Raw genomic sequence first — 15,066 nt, forward strand, 5'->3', positions numbered from 1 at the left:
TGTCAACACCGAAGTGCTGACTACTAATCTTTTAAATGATGATAACGTTACAATGATTAGACCCCAAAATTGGTATTCATGTCAACACCGAAATGGTGACTACTAACCTTGTAAATGATAATAACGTAACAATGGTTAGACCCCAACATTTGTAGTCATGTCAACAGCGAAATGCTGACTACTAACCTTGTAAATATCAACCCGAAATGCTGACTACTAAACTTTTAACTGATGATAACGTTACAATTATTAGACCCCAACATTGGTATTCATGTCGAAACCGAAATGCTGACTACTAACCATGTAAATGATGACAAGGTAACAATGATTAGACCCCAGCATTTATATTCATGTCAAATCCGAAGTGCTGACTACTAAACTTTTAAATGATGAAAACGTTACAATGATTAGACCCCAACATTTGTATTCATGGCAACACCGAAATGCTGACTACTAACCTTGTAAATATTAACCCGGTATGCTGAATACTTAATGTGTGAATGATGATAAGGTAACAATGATTAGACCCCAGCATTTATATTCATCTCAAATCTGAAGTGCTGACTATTAAACCTTTAACTGATGATAACGAAACAATGGTTAGACCCCAACATTTGTATTCATGTCAACACCGAAATGCTGACTACTAACCTTGTAAATGATGATAACGTAACAATGATTAGACCCCAACATTTGTATTCATGTCAACACCGAAATGCTGATTACTAACCTTGTAAATGATGATAACGTAACAATGATTAGACCCCAGCATTTATATTCATGTCAACACCGAAGTGCTGACTACTAAACTTTTAACTGATGATGACGTTACAATTATTAGACCCCAACATTGGTATCCATGTCAACACTGAATTGCTGACTTCTAACCTTGTAAATGATGATAACGTAACAATGGTTAAATCCCAATATTTGTATTCATGTCAACACCGAAATGCTGATTACTAACCTTGTAAATGATGATAACGTAACAATGATTAGACCCCAACATTTGTATTCATGTCAACACCGAAATGCTGACTACTAACCTTGTGAATGATGATAACGTAATAATCATAAGACCCCAACTCTTGGTTTCATTTCAACACCGAAATGCTGATTACTAACCTTGTAAATGATGATAACGTAACAATGGTTAGACCCCAACATTTGTATTCATGTCAACATCAAAATGCTGACGACTAACCTTTTAACTGATGATAACGTAATAATCATAAGACCCCAACTCTTGGTTTCATTTCAACACCGAAATGCTGAGTACTAACCATGTGAATGATGATAAGGTAACAATGATTAGACCCCAGCATTTGTATTCATGTCAACACCGAAGTGCTGACTACTAATCTTTTAAATGATGATAACGTTACAATGATTAGACCCCAAAATTTGTATTCATTTCAACACCGAATTGCTGACTTCTAACCTTGTAAATGATGATAACGTAACAATGGTTAAATCCCAACATTTGTATTCATGTCAACACCGAAATGCTGATTACTAACCTTGTAAATGATGATAACGTAACAATGATTAGACCCCAAAATTTGTATTCATTTCAACACCGAATTGCTGACTTCTAACCTTGTAAATGATGATAACGTAACAATGGTTAAATCCCAACATTTGTATTCATGTCAACACCGAAATGCTGATTACTAACCTTGTAAATGATGATAACGTAACAATGATTAGACCCCAACATTTGTACTCATGTCAACCACGAAATGCTGACTACCAACCTTGTGAATGATGATAACGTAATAATCATAAGACCCCAACTCTTGGTTTCATTTCAACACCGACATGCTGATTACTAACCTTGTAAATGTTGATAACGTAACAATGGTTAGACCCCAACATTTGTATTCATGTCAACATCGAAATGCTGACGACTAACCTTTTAAATGATGATAACGTAATAATCATCAGACCCCAACTCTTGGTTTCATTTCAACACCGAAATGCTGACTACTAACCTTGTGAATGATGATAAGGTAACAATGATTAGACCCCAGCATTTGTATTCATGTCATCACCGAAGTGCTGACTACTAATCTTTTAAATGATGAAAACGTTACAATGATTAGACCCCAACATTTGTATTCATGGCAACACCGAAATGCTGACTACTAACTCTGTAAATATTAACCCGAAATGCTGAATACTTCATGTGTGAATGATGATAAGGTAACAATGATTAGACCCCAGCATTTATATTCATCTCAAATCCGAAGTGCTGACTACTAAACTTTTAACTGATGATAACGAATCAATGGTTAGACCCCAACATTGGTATTCATGTCAACACCGAAATGCTGACTACTAACCTTGTAAATGATGATAACGTAACAATGATTAGACCCCAGCATTTATATTCATGTCAACACCGAAGTGCTGACTACTAAACTTTTAACTGATGATGACGTTACAATTATTAAATCCCAACATTGGTATCCATGTCAACACCGAATTGCTGACTTCTAACCTTGTAAATGATGATAACATAACAATGGTTAAATCCCAACATTTGTATTCATGTCAACACCGAAATGCTGACTACTAACCTTGTGAATGATGATAAGGTAACAATGATTAGACCCCAGCATTTGTATTCATGTCAACACCGAAATGCTGACTACTAACCTTGTGAATGATGATAAGGTGACAATGATTAGACCCCAACATTTGTATTCATGTCAACATCGAAATGCTGACGACTAACTTTGTATATGATGATGACGTAACAATGATAAGACCTCAGCATTAGTATTCATGTCAACATCGAAATGCTGACTATTAACCTCGTGAATGATGATAACGTAACAATGATTAGACCCCAACATTTGTATTCATGTCAACACCGAAATGCTGATTACTAACCTTGTAAATAATGATAACGTAACAATGATTAGACCCCAACATTTGTATTCATGGTCAACACCGAAATGCTGACTACTAACCTTGTGAATGATGATAACGTAATAATCATAAGACCCCAACTCTTGGCTTCATTTCAACAACTAAATGCTGATTACTAACCTTGTAAATGATGATAACGTAACAATGGTTAGACCCCAACATTTGTATTCATGTCAACACCGAAGTGCTGACTACTAAACTTTTAACTGATGATGACGTTACAATTATTAGACCCCAACATTGGTATCCATGTCAACACTGAATTGCTGACTTCTAACCTTGTAAATGATGATAACGTAACAATGGTTAAATCCCAATATTTGTATTCATGTCAACACCGAAATGCTGATTACTAACCTTGTAAATGATGATAACGTAACAATGATTAGACCCCAACATTTGTACTCATGTCAACACCGAAATGCTGACTACTAACCTTGTGAATGATGATAACGTAATAATCATAAGACCCCAACTCTTGGTTTCATTTCAACACCAAAATGCTGATTACTAACCTTGTAAATGATGATAACGTAACAATGGTTAGACCCCAACATTTGTATTCATTTCAACATCGAAATGCTGACGACTAACATTTTAAATGATGATAACGTAATAATCATAAGACCCCAACTCTTGGTTTCATTTCAACACCGAAATGCTGAGTACTAACCATGTGAATGATGATAAGGTAACAATGATTAGACCCCAGCATTTGTATTCATGTCAACACCGAAGTGCTGACTACTAATCTTTTCAATGATGATAACGTTACAATGATTAGACCCCAAAATTTGTATTCATTTCAACACCGAAGTGCTGACTTCTAACCTTGTAAATGATGGTAACGTAACAATGGTTAAATCCCAACATTTGTATTCATGTCAACATCGAAATGCTGACGACTAACCTTTTAAATGATGATAACGTAATAATCATCAGACCCCAACTCTTGGTTTCATTTCAACACCGAAATGCTGACTACTAACCTTGTGAATGATGATAAGGTAACAATGATTAGACCCCAGCATTTGTATTCATGTCAACACCGAAGTGCTGACTACTAATCTTTTAAATGATGATAACGTTACAATGATTAGACCCCAACATTTGTATTCATGTCAACACCGAAATGCTAACTACTAACTCTGTAAATATTAACCCGAAATGCTGAATACTTCATGTGTGAATGATGATAAGGTAACAATGATTAGACCCCAGCATTTATATTCATCTCAAATCCGAAGTGCTGACTACTAAACTTTTAACTGATGATAACGAATCAATGGTTAGACCCCAACATTTGTATTCATGTTAACACCGAAATGCTGACTACTAACCTTGTAAATGATGATAACGTAACGATGATTAGACCCCAGCATTTATATTCATGTCAACACCGAAGTGCTGACTACTAAACTTTTAACTGATGATGACGTTACAATTATTAGATCCCAACATTGGTATCCATGTCAACACCGAATTGCTGACTTCTAACCTTGTAAATGATGATAACATAACAATGGTTAAATCCCAACATTGGTATTCATGTCAACACCGAAATGCTGACTACTAACCTTGTGAATGATGATAAGGTAACAATGATTAGACCCCAGCATTTGTATTCATGTCAACACCGAAATGCTGACTACTAACCTTGTGAATGATGATAAGGTGACAATGATTAGACCCCAACATTTGTATTCATGTCAACACCGAAATGCTGATTACTAACCTTAAAAATGATAATAACGTAACAATGATTAGACCCCAGCATTTGTATTCATGTCAACACCAAAATGCTGACTACTAAGCTTGTGAATGATGATAAGGTAACAATAATTAGACCCCAACATTTGTATTCATGTCAACATCGAAATGCTGACTACAAACCTTGTTAATGATGATAACGTAACAATGATTATACCACAACATTTGTATTCATGTAGACAGCGAAATGCTGACTACTAACCTTTTAAATGATCATAACGTAACAATGATTAGACCCCAACATTTGTATTCATGTCAACACCGAAATGCTGATTACTTACCTTGTAAATGATGATAACGTAACAATGATTAGACCCCAGCATTTATATTCATGTAGACAGCGAAATGCTGACTACTAACCTTTTAAATGATCATAACGTAACAATGATTAGACCCCAACATTTGTATTCATGTCAACACCGAAATGCTGATTACTAACCATGTGAATGGTGATAAGGTAACAATGATTAGACCCCAGCATTTGTATTCATGTCAACACCAAAGTGCTGACTACTAATCTTTTAAATGATGATAACGTTACAATGATTAGACCCCAAAATTTGTATTCATTTCAACACCGAATTGCTGACTTCTAACCTTGTAAATGATGATAACGTAACAATGGTTAAATCCCAACATTTGTATTCATGTCAACACCGAAATGCTGATTACTAACCTTGTAAATGATGATAACGTAACAATGATTAGACCCCAACATTTGTACTCATGTCAACCACGAAATGCTGACTACCAACCTTGTGAATGATGATAACGTAATAATTATAAGACCCCAACTCTTGGTTTCATTTCAACACCGATATGCTGATTACTAACCTTGTAAATGTTGATAACGTAACAATGGTTAGACCCCAACATTTGTATTCATGTCAACATCGAAATGCTGACGACTAACCTTTTAAATGATGATAACGTAATAATCATCAGACCCCAACTCTTGGTTTCATTTCAACACCGAAATGCTGACTACTAACCTTGTGAATGATGATAAGGTAACAATGATTAGACCCCAGCATTTGTATTCATGTCAACACCGAAGTGCTGACTACTAATCTTTTAAATGATGATAACGTTACAATGATTAGACCCCAACATTTGTATTCATGTCAACACCGAAATGCTAACTACTAACTCTGTAAATATTAACCCGAAATGCTGAATACTTCATGTGTGAATGATGATAAGGTAACAATGATTAGACCCCAGCATTTATATTCATCTCAAATCCGAAGTGCTGACTACTAAACTTTTAACTGATGATAACGAATCAATGGTTAGACCCCAACATTTGTATTCATGTCAACACCGAAATGCTGACTACTAACCTTGTAAATGATGATAACGTAACGATGATTAGACACCAGCATTTATATTCATGTCAACACCGAAGTGCTGACTACTAAACTTTTAACTGATGATGACGTTACAATTATTAGATCCCAACATTGGTATCCATGTCAACACCGAATTGCTGACTTCTAACCTTGTAAATGATGATAACATAACAATGGTTAAATCCCAACATTGGTATTCATGTCAACACCGAAATGCTGACTACTAACCTTGTGAATGATGATAAGGTAACAATGATTAGACCCCAGCATTTGTATTCATGTCAACACCGAAATGCTGACTACTAACCTTGTGAATGATGATAAGGTGACAATGATTAGACCCCAACATTTGTATTCATGTCAACACCGAAATGCTGATTACTAACCTTAAAAATGATAATAACGTAACAATGATTAGACCCCAGCATTTGTATTCATGTCAACACCAAAATGCTGACTACTAAGCTTGTGAATGATGATAAGGTAACAATAATTAGACCCCAACATTTGTATTCATGTCAACATCGAAATGCTGACTACAAACCTTGTTAATGATGATAACGTAACAATGATTATACCACAACATTTGTATTCATGTAGACAGCGAAATGCTGACTACTAACCTTTTAAATGATCATAACGTAACAATGATTAGACCCCAACATTTGTATTCATGTCAACACCGAAATGCTGATTACTTACCTTGTAAATGATGATAACGTAACAATGATTAGACCCCAGCATTTATATTCATGTAGACAGCGAAATGCTGACTACTAACCTTTTAAATGATCATAACGTAACAATGATTAGACCCCAACATTTGTATTCATGTCAACACCGAAATGCTGATTACTAACCATGTGAATGGTGATAAGGTAACAATGATTAGACCCCAGCATTTGTATTCATGTCAACACCAAAGTGCTGACTACTAATCTTTTAAATGATGATAACGTTACAATGATTAGACCCCAAAATTTGTATTCATTTCAACACCGAATTGCTGACTTCTAACCTTGTAAATGATGATAACGTAACAATGGTTAAATCCCAACATTTGTATTCATGTCAACACCGAAATGCTGATTACTAACCTTGTAAATGATGATAACGTAACAATGATTAGACCCCAACATTTGTACTCATGTCAACCACGAAATGCTGACTACCAACCTTGTGAATGATGATAACGTAATAATCATAAGACCCCAACTCTTGGTTTCATTTCAACACCGATATGCTGATTACTAACCTTGTAAATGTTGATAACGTAACAATGGTTAGACCCCAACATTTGTATTCATGTCAACATCGAAATGCTGACGACTAACCTTTTAAATGATGATAACGTAATAATCATCAGACCCCAACTCTTGGTTTCATTTCAACACCGAAATGCTGACTACTAACCTTGTGAATGATGATAAGGTAACAATGATTAGACCCCAGCATTTGTATTCATGTCAACACCGAAGTGCTGACTACTAATCTTTTAAATGATGATAACGTTACAATGATTAGACCCCAACATTTGTATTCATGTCAACACCGAAATGCTAACTACTAACTCTGTAAATATTAACCCGAAATGCTGAATACTTCATGTGTGAATGATGATAAGGTAACAATGATTAGACCCCAGCATTTATATTCATCTCAAATCCGAAGTGCTGACTACTAAACTTTTAACTGATGATAACGAATCAATGGTTAGACCCCAACATTTGTATTCATGTCAACACCGAAATGCTGACTACTAACCTTGTAAATGATGATAACGTAACGATGATTAGACACCAGCATTTATATTCATGTCAACACCGAAGTGCTGACTACTAAACTTTTAACTGATGATGACGTTACAATTATTAGATCCCAACATTGGTATCCATGTCAACACCGAATTGCTGACTTCTAACCTTGTAAATGATGATAACATAACAATGGTTAAATCCCAACATTGGTATTCATGTCAACACCGAAATGCTGACTACTAACCTTGTGAATGATGATAAGGTAACAATGATTAGACCCCAGCATTTGTATTCATGTCAACACCGAAATGCTGACTACTAACCTTGTGAATGATGATAAGGTGACAATGATTAGACCCCAACATTTGTATTCATGTCAACACCGAAATGCTGATTACTAACCTTAAAAATGATAATAACGTAACAATGATTAGACCCCAGCATTTGTATTCATGTCAACACCAAAATGCTGACTACTAAGCTTGTGAATGATGATAAGGTAACAATAATTAGACCCCAACATTTGTATTCATGTCAACATCGAAATGCTGACTACAAACCTTGTTAATGATGATAACGTAACAATGATTATACCACAACATTTGTATTCATGTAGACAGCGAAATGCTGACTACTAACCTTTTAAATGATCATAACGTAACAATGATTAGACCCCAACATTTGTATTCATGTCAACACCGAAATGCTGATTACTTACCTTGTAAATGATGATAACGTAACAATGATTAGACCCCAGCATTTATATTCATGTAGACAGCGAAATGCTGACTACTAACCTTTTAAATGATCATAACGTAACAATGATTAGACCCCAACATTTGTATTCATGTCAACACCGAAATGCTGATTACTAACCATGTGAATGGTGATAAGGTAACAATGATTAGATCCCAGCATTTGTATTCATGTCAACACCAAAGTGCTGACTACTAATCTTTTAAATGATGATAACGTTACAATGATTAGACCCCAAAATTTGTATTCATTTCAACACCGAATTGCTGACTTCTAACCTTGTAAATGATGATAACGTAACAATGGTTAAATCCCAACATTTGTATTCATGTCAACACCGAAATGCTGATTACTAACCTTGTAAATGATGATAACGTAACAATGATTAGACCCCAACATTTGTACTCATGTCAACCACGAAATGCTGACTACCAACCTTGTGAATGATGATAACGTAATAATCATAAGACCCCAACTCTTGGTTTCATTTCAACACCGATATGCTGATTACTAACCTTGTAAATGTTGATAACGTAACAATGGTTAGACCCCAACATTTGTATTCATGTCAACATCGAAATGCTGACGACTAACCTTTTAAATGATGATAACGTAATAATCATCAGACCCCAACTCTTGGTTTCATTTCAACACCGAAATGCTGACTACTAACCTTGTGAATGATGATAAGGTAACAATGATTAGACCCCAGCATTTGTATTCATGTCAACACCGAAGTGCTGACTACTCATCTTTTAAATGATGATAACGTTACAATGATTAGACCCCAACATTTGTATTCATGTCAACACCGAAATGCTAACTACTAACTCTGTAAATATTAACCCGAAATGCTGAATACTTCATGTGTGAATGATGATAAGGTAACAATGATTAGACCCCAGCATTTATATTCATCTCAAATCCGAAGTGCTGACTACTAAACTTTTAACTGATGATAACGAATCAATGGTTAGACCCCAACATTTGTATTCATGTCAACACCGAAATGCTGACTACTAACCTTGTAAATGATGATAACGTAACAATGATTAGACCCCAGCATTTATATTCATGTCAACACCGAAGTGCTGACTACTAAACTTTTAACTGATGATGACGTTACAATTATTAGATCCCAACATTGGTATCCATGTCAACACCGAATTGCTGACTTTTAACCTTGTAAATGATGATAACATAACAATGGTTAAATCCCAACATTGGTATTCATGTCAACACCGAAATGCTGACTACTAACCTTGTGAATGATGATAAGGTAACAATGATTAGACCCCAGCATTTGTATTCATGTCAACACCGAAATGCTGACTACTAACCTTGTGAATGATGATAAGGTGACAATGATTAGACCCCAACATTTGTATTCATGTCAACACCGAAATGCTGATTACTAACCTTAAAAATGATAATAACGTAACAATGATTAGACCCCAGCATTTGTATTCATGTCAACACCAAAATGCTGACTACTAACCTTGTGAATGATGATAAGGTAACAATAATTAGACCCCAACATTTGTATTCATGTCAACATCGAAATGCTGACTACAAACCTTGTTAATGATGATAACGTAACAATGATTATACCACAACATTTGTATTCATGTAGACAGCGAAATGCTGACTACTAACCTTTTAAATGATCATAACGTAACAATGATTAGACCCCAACATTTGTATTCATGTCAACACCGAAATGCTGATTACTTACCTTGTAAATGATGATAACGTAACAATGATTAGACCCCAGCATTTATATTCATGTCAACACCGAAGTGCTGACTACTAAACTTTTAACTGATGATGACGTTACAATTATTAGACCCCAATATTGGTATCCATGTCAACACCGAATTGCTGACTTCTAACCTTGTAAATGATGATAACGTAACAATGGTTAAATCCCAACATTTGTATTCATGTCAACACCGAAATGCTGATTACTAACCTTGTAAATGATGATAACGTAACAATGATTAGACCCCAACATTTGTATTCATGTCAACACCGAAATGCTGATTACTAACCTTGTAAATGATGATATCGTACAGTACTTGCAACCTTAGGCGTTACTGTTTGACGTGAACTTGACTGATCGGTGAATGATCGGTGACGGATGTTTGACTGATCGATGAGTGATCGGTGATCGGTGACCCATAGGATCCGTCAGATAAGTCAAATAACCTATGTGAGAGTTACCCTGACAACTGTCACCGATCGATCAGTAAATTAAATTTATGCACGGATCGGACGGATACGTATATATTTAAAATTCTTATGTAAACCGAACTCGACAGTATTTACAAACGATGAACGCGGACCTCTACGAAGACACCTGAATTTACACGTTAATTTGTAATAAAATTGGTTGCAATAAAAAAGTGAAAATAGTATACAGAATAATATGCTTAGAGCGTTAAATTGTTTGTGTTGATTAATAGTTTTGTATTAAATATTGTTAACATCATATTGTATTATATGACTCTGTTAACATAAACTTATTCCTACGAAAATGGTTATTATTGACCGCCATTCGATTTTTGAACTTTTTATAGTTTCGAATAGGTTGTTCATTCGTGAAATAAAAAGAATGTCAAAGAAATAATATTAAAATTTTTTTCGCATTGTTTAGAATTACCAAAATTGTTCTTCTTTTTTTAAATCAGTTATTTTTACCATCTTGAGACAAGTCTTCTAATCAGAATTGAGGTATAATGAGAATTAAAATACTTAAACTTTTATTTTTGTGGAATAAGAATGCAGTTATTGATTTATTTTGATGCAAATTATTAACCGTCATATGATTTGAGTACTTTTTGTACATCAAGATTGGCTGTTCTTCATAAAATATGCTTACTTAAAGGAAAAAGATACTAAATTTTTGTACACGTTGCCCAAAATGCAAATATTTCTTCATTTTAATGAAAATTATTGACAGGCATTAAATTTTTGTACTTTTTATAGTTTAGAATAGTTTTTCACATAAAATTAAAAGAATATCAGAAAAATCATACTAAAATTTTGTTCAAATAACCAAAACTATTCTTCTTTTTATCAAAAATGATACTATTTTATTTGAAATCAGTTATTTTTACCATCTTGAGACAAGTTTTCTAATCAGAATTGAGATATAATGAGAATCAAAATACTTAAACTTTTATTTTTGTGGAATAAGAATGCAGTTATTGATTTATTTTGATACAAATTATTAACCGTCATATGATTTGAGTACTTTTTGTACATCAAGATTGGCTGTTCTTCATAAAATATGCTTACTTAAAGGAAAAAGATGCTAAATTTTTGTACGCGTTGCCTAAAATGCAAATATTTCTTCATTTTACTGAAAATTATTGACCACCATTAAATTTTTGTACTTTTTATAGTTAAGAATAGTTTTTTTTCATAAAATTAAAAGAATATCAGAAAAATCATACTAAAATTTTGTTCGCATTGTTTAAAATAACCAAAACTATTCTTCTTTTTATCAAAAATTATACTATTTTATTTGAAATCAGTTATTTTTACCATTTTCATACAAGTCTTCTAATCAGAATTGAGATATAATGAGAATCAAAATACTTAAACTTTTATTTTTGTGGAATAAGAATGCAGTTATTGATTTATTTTGATACAAATTATTAACCTTCATTTGATTTCAGTACTTTTTGTACATCAAGATTGGTTGTTCTTCATAAAATATGCTTACTTTAAGGAAAAAGATACTAAATTTTTGTATGCGTTGCCTAAAATGCAAATATTTCTTCATTTTACTGAAAATTATTGACCGCCATTAAATTTTTGTACTTTTTATAGTTTAGAATAGTTTTTTTTTCTTAAAATTAAAAGAATATCAGAAAAATCATACTAACATTTTGTTCGCATTGTTTAAAATAACCAAAACTATTCTTCTTTTTATCAAAAATGATACTATTTTATTTGAAATCAGTTATTTTTACCATCTTGAGACAAGTTTTCTAATCAGAATTGAGATATAATGAGAATCAAAATACTTAAACTTTTATTTTTGTGGAATAAGAATGCAGTTATTGATTTATTTTGATACAAATTATTAACCGTCATATGATTTGAGTACTTTTTGTACATCAAGATTGGCTGTTCTTCATAAAATATGCTTACTTAAAGGAAAAAGATGCTAAATTTTTGTACGCGTTGCCTAAAATGCAAATACTTCTTCATTTTACTGAAAATTATTGACCGCTTTTAAATTTTTGTACTTTTTATAGTTTAGAATAGTTTTTTTTTTCATAAAATTAAAAGAATATGAGAAAAATCATACTAAAATTTTGTTCGCATTGTATAAAATAACCAAAATTATTCTTCTTTTTATCAAAAATGATACTATTTTATTTGAAATCAGTTATTTTTACCGTCTTGAGACAAGTCTTCTAATCAGAATTGAGATATATTGAGAATTAAAATACTTAAACTTTTATTTTGTTGAATAAGAATGCAGTTATTGATTTATTTTGATACAAATTATTAACCGTCATATGATTTTAGTACTTTTTGTACTTCAAGATTGGCTGTTCTTCATAAAATATGCTTACTTTAAGGAAAAAGATACTAAATTTTTGTACGCGTTGCCTAAAATGCAAATATTTCTTCATTTTACTGAAAATCATTGACCGCCATTAAATTTTTGTACTTTTTATAGTTTAGAATAGTTTTTTTTTCATAAAATTAAAAGAATATCAGAAAAATCATACTAACATTTTGTTCGCATTGTTTAAAAATAACCAAAATTATTATTCTTTTTATCAAAAATGATACTATTTTATTTGAAATCATTTATTTTTACCATTTTGAGACAAGTCTTCTAATCAGAATTGAGATATAATGAGAATCAAAATACTTAAACTTTTATTTTTGTGGAATAAGAATGCAGTTATTGATTTATTTTGATACAAATTATTAACCGTCATTTGATTTCAATACTTTTTATACATCAAGATTGGCTGTTCTTGATAAAATATGCTTACTTTAAGGAAAAAGATACTAATTATTTGTACGCGTTGCCTAAAATGCAAATATTTCTTCATTTTACTGAAAATTATTGACCGCCATTAAATTTTTGTACTTTTTATAATTTAGAATAGTTTTTTTTCATAAAATTAAAAGAATGTCAGAGAAATCATACTAAAATTTTATTCGCATCGTTTAAAATAACCAAAACTATTCTTCTTTTTATTGAAAATGATACTATTTTATTTGAAATCAGTTATTTTACCATCTTGAGACAAGTCTTCTAATTAGAATTGAGATATAATGAGACTTAAAATGCTTAAACTTTTATTTTTGTGGAATAAGAATGCAGTTATTGCTTTATTATGATATAAATTATTAACCGCCATATGATTTCATTACTTTTTGTTCATCAGGATTGGTTGTTCTTCATAAATTATGTTTATTTTAAAGAAAAAGATATTATTTTTTTGTACGCGTTGCCAAAATGCAAATATCTCTTCTCATATTGGAAAATATTGTAATTTCAATTGCAATCAGTTGTTATAAGTGATTTTCATATGATTTTTGTAGAAAATGTGAATTATTCAAGAATAAATCTGCTTAAAATTATTTCTTTCTTTTTAAGGAATGTATTTATGTTTACCACCATTTGATTTTTGTACTTTTTATTGTTTAGGAGTAGTTATTTTTGTAATTTGTTATTTTAAAGGCTTCGATTGTGACGAGAATATAGAAAGTCCATGATTATGATTTTAATTTTTTGATGATAAGGATACAAAAATTTAAGATATTGAAAAAAATAGACTACATTTTTCAATAACTGATCCTTTCATTTTGTTTTTCCCGAGTATGTTTGGAAAATAATAATATCAATTTCGCGATGTAGACACTCGCCGGGTTTGAAAATATATAACCTAAATAAAACGAAAAAGACCATTATTTAATGATGATATTTTTATTTAGGTTTTATCTGTACATTTCTTTTCATTTCAATTCATAAAACTTTGCTAAATAATTAATAAACAAAATGTATCATTGAACGTTCGATTTTCACGAGTCGCCATTCTGTATCTGTATCTGTATAAGGAATTCCCTCCTTTAAAGGAGCACTTCTTTTCAGAATCGGTTTAAAAGTTCACAATATATATTTACAGGACTATATTTACAGGGGTGTTCGGTATTCAAGAAAAGCAAAAATCTACGCCCGTGGGGTGAATGTTGGCTACATTCAATGGCCCTTTCGTTTGTTTGACGGTAGAGCTTTCAAAAGTTCATTTCTTTTGGTATGTAAAGCATAGCACAATTTTCTATTTATATACTCTACTTTGAAGCAGTTGTCCATACATTTGCATCTACAGCCACATGCGCATAATAATCTACTTGGATCTAAAATAAGCTGTTTATTTATTACTAAGCTGGTGAGGTTAAAGCATTTATCACAGTTTTTAATGCTACGAAGAAAGCAGTCTAATTCATGCAAGTAT

The sequence above is a fragment of the Mytilus galloprovincialis genome, chromosome 11 (genome assembly GCF_965363235.1).
Source record: "Mytilus galloprovincialis chromosome 11, xbMytGall1.hap1.1, whole genome shotgun sequence".
NCBI classification, from domain to species: Eukaryota; Metazoa; Mollusca; class Bivalvia; order Mytilida; family Mytilidae; genus Mytilus; species Mytilus galloprovincialis.